Genomic DNA, 9,247 nt, shown 5'->3' with positions numbered 1-9,247 from the left:
AGGTACCCACAATGAGAACATAGAGTTCCCTCCAGATTTAATGACTATGTACCACTACATGTACATTATGTTTCAGACAAGACGTCTGCTTAGAAGAGGGGTAGTGATGAAGCACAGACTTTATAAACACATGTTTTCACACATGCAATGTAACCATCAATACATGTAGGTAGTAATAATTCTTATAGGACTTCTTGTGGTTGTACTGAGTTTGCTGTTGTACAGTTGTAGAATCAATGGTGGTTTCCTTGTCCTCAAGATGCAGTATCACAGGGTCTTTGTGAAGGGTATTTACCACACCATGATCAAATATTCTGGATTTCCATATAGGTTTTGCTTCAAATTCAATTACACCATCTACCTTGCTGCATGCACGTCTCCAAACAAAGCACCATACTGAATTTGATTAACATACATGAGGTTTGCTCATCAGATTTCTCAATGAAAGGCAATTCAATTGATTTGTAAGTTATTTGTGTAGTCATGAAGAAAGGAACCTTGTATCATGGAATGTACATGTTCAGAATGCCCATAAAAACATGTGTTAAGCATCCTTCACTACATAGAATACCAAATTTAGCAAATTTGGTTGAGGTAAACAACTTATAAATTCAGGATTTTCACACCGAGGTAGTTAAATTTTCTAATAGGTTAATGCATGGAGCACCGTTATAATCAGTGGTGAATAACTGTCACTATATGGTAACATATCATACTTGTACAGTTGGCATAGGATAGAGAAATTCAAGGGCTTTCTTCTGTTATATGGTGCCCATGAAGTGACACTATAACATAGCATAAAGTTTCATGAAAGTAGTATCCAAAATACATTAAGGAGAAATGGAGGTATGTAGTAGCTATATCAAAAGTACTTTGAGATCTAATATATAGTTGTAGCAAGAGTAAATCACTCTTGATTATAGATACCACTTACCTTAGATCCCACCATGCTTTTAACTCACCAATGATATGTAGATAGCTGCATAAAAGAAATGAAGTAAATAGTAGGTTTCACCGATTAGGTGGGCATACCTAAGTGGATAGCTATATATATATTAAACTATACTTATACCATGGCCACTCGGGATTCACCTGATACATGTGCTCACAGCCCTCAGGCTTAGTTTCAGGCAAATCCCTTGAGGTCACAGTATAACTATCGCATACTGTTAATGCATTTCTGATCATGAGTACTGCTAACAGTGCTAGCTATATGGCAAACTTACACATTGTTAACGTCATTTGATTTGAGTTGTACAATAGTTAATCATTAACAGTAATAGTTATTGTGACTGTGTATCATGTTTCCCTAGAAGCCATTGTAGCAGGGAAATGTAATAGTAACTGTATAACAAGAACATTCTTTGATCCTTTTATGACATGTTTTTGGTGGTATATATGCTTCCCAAAAGAATGAATAATTGTGTACACAGTTTAACATCATTGGACTAAGGTTTGTAAACTGTGAATCTCAGTGATTACTTTTAAGTGAGGTGCATCACAGGGTAAAGTTTGCAAGAAAACCTTAGTGTATTATTTTACATTTTAGAGCAAACAAATTTGACCATGTTAAGAAGGTACCAAGGTATAGCATGTCTGAACTAGGTCTGACCAGTTTTACAAATGCTATGAAGTAGCAGTCCTATCATTGAGTAGTTATATGACAAGCAGGAATGTAATAATTTGACAAAAACAGTTTTATAGCCATTCCAATTATCATGACTTGACAGCTCATAACTTCTCTTGTTAATAAGGTGCAACTTGAAACTACTTGGTCAGCTACAGCTGCTGCATAGCATAGTGTTGTTGTGTTAAAGTTTCACACAAATGCATATATGGTAGAAAAAGTTATGAGTTATCAAACTTAGAAATCTAGAAAGGCTGGTTTTGTTAGATCAGTTCACAAAACTTCACATGTCAGGGTTATTACACTCAATCTTAAGCCTGTTACACAAATGGTAAGGTTTAAGAGCTAACTAGGTGCTTTTTGGTTAGTATTAAGTTTATCATTATATCATTAAATAGCACCTTGCACATAGGTGCATATCCGTGGATGGAAAATATCATGAATTCCACAGTACACCTATTGTGGGACTATTAGTAATCCAGTAATATCCTAACCACTCATGAGATTCAAGATTCTTATTATAGATGTCCTCACAAGACTCACCAGGGTAGAAAGATGATACTTACTACACTGCTTAGTAGCCATCACCAGTTCTGTATTACTTTTTATTTGACAGGGAATTTGAAGTTTAGACAAAAATAGTAGAATTTTAGTTGTGGTACATGCTACTAGCCTTTCAATGACCACATTGAATTCTTTTCATTGATCAGTAGAAAGCATTCTGTGTAACACCATAATTATCATCCTTTGTTAAATAGCTGTGAACTTAAACATCATGTCCCAACCAGCTGCAGTTTTCTATGTTTTGATGCTAGCTGTATGTGGCTAAAGCATCCTACGTACTATATATGGTATAAAGTGGAGAACAAAGTTGGTATGGTTTCCAAAGACTTTGGGCTCCATTACAACATGCAAATAATAGATGGCTTCATTCCTCACATTATACTGGTGTAAGGTAATCCAACTATCCCCTTGTTGTCATACATGTAATGTACAATGTTACCATGATGCAGCAGCTAGGACTGCTGATCATGGCCTCTTTGCAGATATTCCCTGTAAAAACCATCTGTATATTGGTGTAGCTAAGGTGGCTCAGGTATATGTCACACAGTGGGGGAAATGCCAAACTAGAACAGTTAGCAAACACGCTGTGTAAACAGTGGCAGATTCAGAATTTTGAATAGGGTGGTTCTGAAAAATGATATGTTGGTAGTGCAGCTGTATACATAGTTATAGAATAAGGCATCCATGTGCATACCCGAGAATTTATAGAAACTGTGATGTTGGATTTTAGGCTAATTTTAGTAAACAGTCACAGTAAATCTGTAGGGCAACATCTAAGCAATAGCTTTGATTGTTCTATTAGAGTATCTTGATCTTTTTTTAAAGCAGTACAGTGGGAGGTGAAAGGTAAAGTGTTGCTGAGGGTTCCATAATGGATACTGGTTCAATGCAATTGCTTGTACACTACTGAAATACAGTGGCATATTTTGCTATGAATACAACATTAATGAAGCAAGTTAGACTGCCATTAAGCTAAATGCAAAAGGGGGTTTCTGTTGAAAGCTCAGAAATCCACCTACATCTGTCACTAATTTCTTCATATACCAGTCTGTTCTTGATCATCTGTCTTTGTGTGTAATGGCTTCATCTTATGCTAGTAGTGTGGCTATATATGTGACCAGGCCTGCGAAAACAGGGCACATGTGGGAAGATAAAATTTGCCTACTTTCAAACTTTCATGACTTATACAGTGTTATGTGAAGGACAAGGATGTATATGGGCACTTGACAATCCCAAACTATTATAAAATGAACAACTTGACTCCAAGCAACCTATATAAGAAGTGAATGTTACAGTATTGGTCCATCTCCAGTACTGGTATGGTGGTAGGTTGTTTAGTACAATAATAAGCATTAACGAGTGTACAGACATGTATATAATGGGTTAACTGATAGTCATTAAAGATGAGTCGAGCTAACTACTTTAAAAAAAAATCATGATCAATCTCACGAAAATGTTATTTCTATGCTTGGCAACACATTTCTTCATTGGCTAACTAGATTATAGAATTATCAGTTAACAGAACACTTTACTAATTGCTCTACCTTTAGTATTTGAATGTTAATTTCTATCATTTTAGTTGCAACTTTATACATCCATTTCACACATTGTTTCTATGTAATGAATTTTTTCAGACATGCTTGTCTGAACACCAGGTGGTCACCAGGGGCTCTTATAACTGAGGTATGTACCACTATACTATTACAATACTTGATCCACTGGATTAATTTCTAAGTACTAAGTAATGAAGTAATTTAACTACATGAGTTTAACTAAAGAGTTCAACTACAAAGTAACTACATGAGTTCAACTATTGCATTTGATTTTAGCCTTTGGCACCTAGTGTTCTATCACTATGCACATGCCTCCCTAAATCCTTATCAAAATAAGATTATAGTCTGGTATATATGTATAACACTGTGCACATTCTGCTAAATAACTTTTATGTCATCATCTTATGGCCATGCACATATTACACATTTAACTAGTTATTTACGTACTGATATAATACAAGTTACAGAATGCAAATACTCTATTGCATTATTATTAGCAGAAGAGCCAGCATCTTAGCAATCCATAAATGTCTAATGAGACTTCTTCCAGATGTATTAGGGGTCTCAGGGGAAACAATGGTGGCATTGCCGTCAAGCCCTTCCATCTACTCTTCCAATCCTGGTTCAGGGTCAGACATTGCTTAGTTGGAAAAGGGAGGAAGAGGTTAGTGTATGTTGTATTCAAACAAATAACTGATGATATTGTAGTCTGTAAATGTGTTATGGTTGTTGTTGTGTGTAAACGGAAAGATTTAATATTCAGTGATAAAACTGTTCGTCTGCGTGGAAGTGTATATGACTGACACACTTACGTAGTTTACTAGTCACATATAGAAAAGAATAATTTTAGTCAGCCACAATACATTTCTGACTTTAATGTCTTTCATCAGCTACGCATATACTTTTTTTCAGAGTTTAAAGACAAAGAACAGAGAGGAAAAAGGTTTGCTGGGATGTGTGCAGTGAGGGTGATTGGCAATATGCATGCAGGTATGTAAAATACTATTTAAGTGTATTTGACTTACTTGTTGATTGTCTTTGTATAGGGTGGCTACTATGTTATGGCGGGAGGTGGAATATGCCAGGCAGTGTTTGGAGACTGGTCTTTTTTGAGAAATGAAGAAAAAGGGATATAAAACAAATTATTATGTGGAATGTATTTTCAACTCACATAGTTATGTTGTGGTCTTTTAATAACTATTATTATGTAGTGTCAGCTGGTAATTTGTTTGTGGTTTCTGCTGTTTGTTTTGAAGGGTAGGAGTGACTAATTTTATTTGAGGCACTGAAATTTGCTAAAACTAAATGGAATTGTACATGTAGCATTTACTGGATAAATAGTCATGGTGTAGGCTTACCGTGTTAGCAAATGAAACTAACCATATAACAAATCTGAGATTGTTGAAGGTTAAATACACATGTAACTACAGAACTCCAGTGATTATGAAATGGTTTTGTTTCATATAAGAGTCACTATGCATAGGTATATGCATATGGTCACAGTTGACAACATGGCATGGTGGTGTAGTAGAACTGGCTACACCAGACCAAGCTGTTGTCCAATTTCACTGCTTAGCAAACCATGCAAACACCTCTTGTACGTACATGCAATCAACCCAGCTCAGTTTAGATTTGTATAGCAGTGATCTACAGCTCTGGAACCCAACAATAATCTCAAAGATGTGTCTGTAAATCCAGGTGAGTTCTTCAAAGATGTACTAAATTGAGTAACTGAATATGTATAGAAGGAGAGTGAAAATGTGAAGTACTAATATTTAATGGTCATATACTATGAAATATACACATTTAATTTGTAGAACTAATACTATCAGTCCATGGAGTGCATATATGAGCAGCTAGAGTAACATCCAGGACTGCTGGAGCAGTTAGAGTTACATCCAGGACTGCTCGATTCTTTTGAACTGTTGATGTCTTATGAGTTTCCCAATGATAACACCTGAAGGAGGTCTACTGCAACCTTACTCAGTAGAAAAATTTGGAATTTTCAACTAGAGTAGGGACCATAACATATTGATGAAAGGTACTGAAACAAGTTGGAGTAGTCTATGATATTAAATCGCAGTATAACAATAAGAAATGTTATATCCCTACTGTATATTTCCATTCTGGTATCTTGAGCACAGTAGGGATATAACACTTCTTATTGTTTTACTGTGATTTAATATCGTGCACTACTCCAGCTTGTTTCAGTACTTTTTATTGATCCCCACTGTAGTTGAAAGTTCCAAATTTTTCTGTGTACTTGTTTGTTAACTTTTTTTACAAATAATTATTATGACTGGTGAACCCACGCATACTGCATCTGAAATGGTGCCGCACACCCCAATTATTGTCTGAAAAGTGAAGTATCCATTACACTTCGTTGTCAGCTATGTTCAACCCATTATGCAGAAGTACGAATCAAGAACTGTTTGAAAAGCACCTCTGCTATCAAAATAGCCACTATGAAAAATACAGACGATTTCTGTTATGAAGGGAAGCCATCTATGGTGGCCCTGAAGGGTCAAGCCCGTAGCCTTAACCATTATCAAGTTATGCTTGTCTGTAGGAATCAGTCAATCAGTTACTTAGGTACTCAGTCATTCAGTAGAAAATTCTGTTCGAGATTCCACTAACTAAATTATTTTTAAAATTCCGTAGCAACTTGTTGAAAGCATTTCAGGTTGATCTGAAAGCTTATTTGGGCTTAGTTTTACCTAACCAGTACAGCCTCATCATCACCAGTGGAAATTGAGGCTGTTTATTTTTGGTGATATTATTTTGTGGGCCACGCCCACTCCTTTGTGGTCCCTACTATATACAGTACTATTGTACTGTATGATACAGACTGACAGACTTACTCAGTATACGGACTATAGTATCTGAATGCGGGTATTAGAGTGGTGATCTAGTGCCAATGTAGAACCAACAAAATACTTAATGTCATTTGCTGAAAACTAAAGATTAGTCTCCTTGCATAGTTGTCTACTGTGTTTCATCATACACTGGTGTGTACTGCAGATCATGCTATAGGCATGGCAAGTATTATACTAAGGTATCCATTATAATGTCACGCTATATACATTTGGGGATTATCATGTGACAGCAACATGAAGTATGAATCTAGTATTGTGTACATTTACAACTTAGGGAGAGAGGGGGGGCTAGGGGGCTTCAGCCCCCTAGCCCCCCTCAATGATGTCACACCGAAATTATCTTTCTTGAAGTGGGACTGAAAACCGTGATAAAGATCGAGATACTATAATAGAGCAGTCACTCTAATAAAGTAGGCAGTGTGTAGCGAGCTATGTAAGGATTTTTATGTAGTTTATTAGCTGGAAATGGTAGCTGGTGAGGTGGAAAGCTCTTGTCAGTTGGTTGTGACTTTTTCTTTTTTTTTTTTTTGGTCTCACCTTACCAAATTATATAAATAAGTCTGGGTCAGCCCAGCCCTCATATCAACTACTTCCTCCACCGCTGATTTACAATGAATATGACTATGTACCTTCAGCAATGGTTATTCAGGACAATTCTTCAAACTTTCTGTAAAGCATAGAAGCCACTAAAGCTGGAAGAATGCAATTGAGGTATTAATGGCCAAAGCAGCTAATCTATGACAAGTTTGTGGCTTGTTATTTGTTTACCAAAAATTATGTTATATACTTTTGTAATGTATATACTTATGTACATTATTCATGCTTATCTGTAAAAGAGAGTGCAGCCATTAAAAGTAGTGGCAGCCAAACATGCAGGTTGAGAACATTATGTGATGTCACATCACATCATTATTGACTGACATTAACAATGATGAACATTTGCCAACTTTAAACTCGATGTTGGCAATTCTCCTCCATCCTCCTCCCACACTAGCACATGGGGGATAAGCCACTAATGGCTGTTATGTTACAAAATGTCCATCTACGTAATATATTTTTGAGCATCTTAATGATGGTTTGCTTTCTCATTGTTTATTACAGGTGTGGTCTCCACTTGATTATTTTTAATCAACCAAGATCATTAATGGGTGTGGCCTTGAATCTATCATGAAGTTACATGACTAAGTGCAAGTAAATTTTATGTAATATGCTGCTCAAAGAAAGTGCTAATATGGAAACTAACACATAGATATGGTTTTTTCACACGAAGAAGATGACAACCAGCATGACTGAAGACAAAAGGCAAAACAGGGCGCCGAGGAAATGGACTAATACTATTTCGTAAAGACGGTTTTCACTGCATGAGATGTTTCTAGGATAATTTTTTTTAAAGCCAGCATTTAGGCGGCACATGTCATTTTATGGGGATACCTACTTAAAATTGATACAATCATCTTTATTAGAGCATAATATATGAAAGCTCTAGCTCTAAAGACAGTGATAATTTCCTGCACAGAGACATAATTATCTGTGCACACACACACACACACACACACACACACACACACACACACACACATACTTGCTCCATGGCATTGAATATTGTTGCACTTTGTTGCCACACAATAGAAGATGTGGGTTGTAGCTGTAATAGCTATGTGATATATTTAACATACCAACTAAGCTTACCACAAAGGATAAAACATCCTGACCATCTGGCAGACTCCTGTAAGCATTCTAGTGTAAATCGGATGGCTGCAGGATTAAAGCTACCTAGGTCCAGTCATGGATATTTCTCCTTTCTCCAACTCTTATTACATACAACATCTTTAAACAGGTTGTAGGACCAGGTGTCAGACCTTCAGCACTTGTGCTGTAAAACCTTAATAATAAAAAACTAAATAAATAACGGATCACCATATTAGTCAGGTCCACTATGTACTTTAGTTCAAATTTTATGGGGATTAGCAAACCTATATATTTTCAGAAAGCTTAGAGCATGGAGAATCTGAAAATCATTGTTAACATTTGCACAGATTCCTGCAAGGTCAGCATTTTTGAATTTCAAAATGGCAGCCTATAAAGTAAGAAGTTTCTGATATATCAATTTTAATTTGGCATAAAAGTAATGAACTCAACAATTTCTCTGGTGACATTTTTACATCTCTATTCACTAGAGGTGACATAGCTAATCATGAAATATTAAAAGTTTTAACAAATGGAATAGAAGAGCGTCCATTATGCTGCAATAACTCAGGAATAAATTTTAGCGAAAAGAATTGAGGAATATTCCAGATTAATTGGATGAGATATACGTATAACTGGTGTAAAGTATTAGTTCGGTATCCACAGAAACAGTTCAAGCCTAAAAACAGCAGAAAAGATTGAGTTACTCTAATAGAGCAGTCACTTACTCTGATAAAGCAGTCAACTTTTAACTCCATATTTCCAATGTAGCAGTCACTTTTGTGAAAGTCCTAGCTAGTGTGCTTATGTTCGGCATAAATTTCAGGAGATTAGCTAATTCTAGGTTTGAAAGAATGATTGGAATTTACATAAAATATTCTCCCTAAAAGTTAATTTTGTTAATTCACAATTGGCAACTATGATTTCACCCTGACTGGCAC

At 35.9% G+C, this 9,247-nt stretch overlaps 1 long non-coding RNA gene across 1 annotated transcript; it reads right to left on the bottom strand.

Annotated features, from left to right (window-relative positions):
• Positions 1 to 4,134: 4,134 nt before the first annotated feature.
• LOC136246027 (uncharacterized) lies at positions 4,135 to 8,408 on the bottom strand. Its single transcript, XR_010696214.1, has 3 exons — positions 8,310 to 8,408; positions 8,203 to 8,265; positions 4,135 to 4,384 (listed from the first exon to the last, which is right to left on the bottom strand). It is a non-coding gene; the product is annotated as an uncharacterized lncRNA (long non-coding RNA).
• Between the last annotated feature and the right edge of the window lie 839 nt (positions 8,409 to 9,247).

This window comes from Dysidea avara, chromosome 15, assembly GCF_963678975.1.
Source record: "Dysidea avara chromosome 15, odDysAvar1.4, whole genome shotgun sequence".
Lineage (NCBI taxonomy): Eukaryota > Metazoa > Porifera > Demospongiae > Dictyoceratida > Dysideidae > Dysidea > Dysidea avara.
Note: the sequence above shows the minus strand (reverse complement) of the source record. Positions and strands in the feature narration are given on the sequence as shown.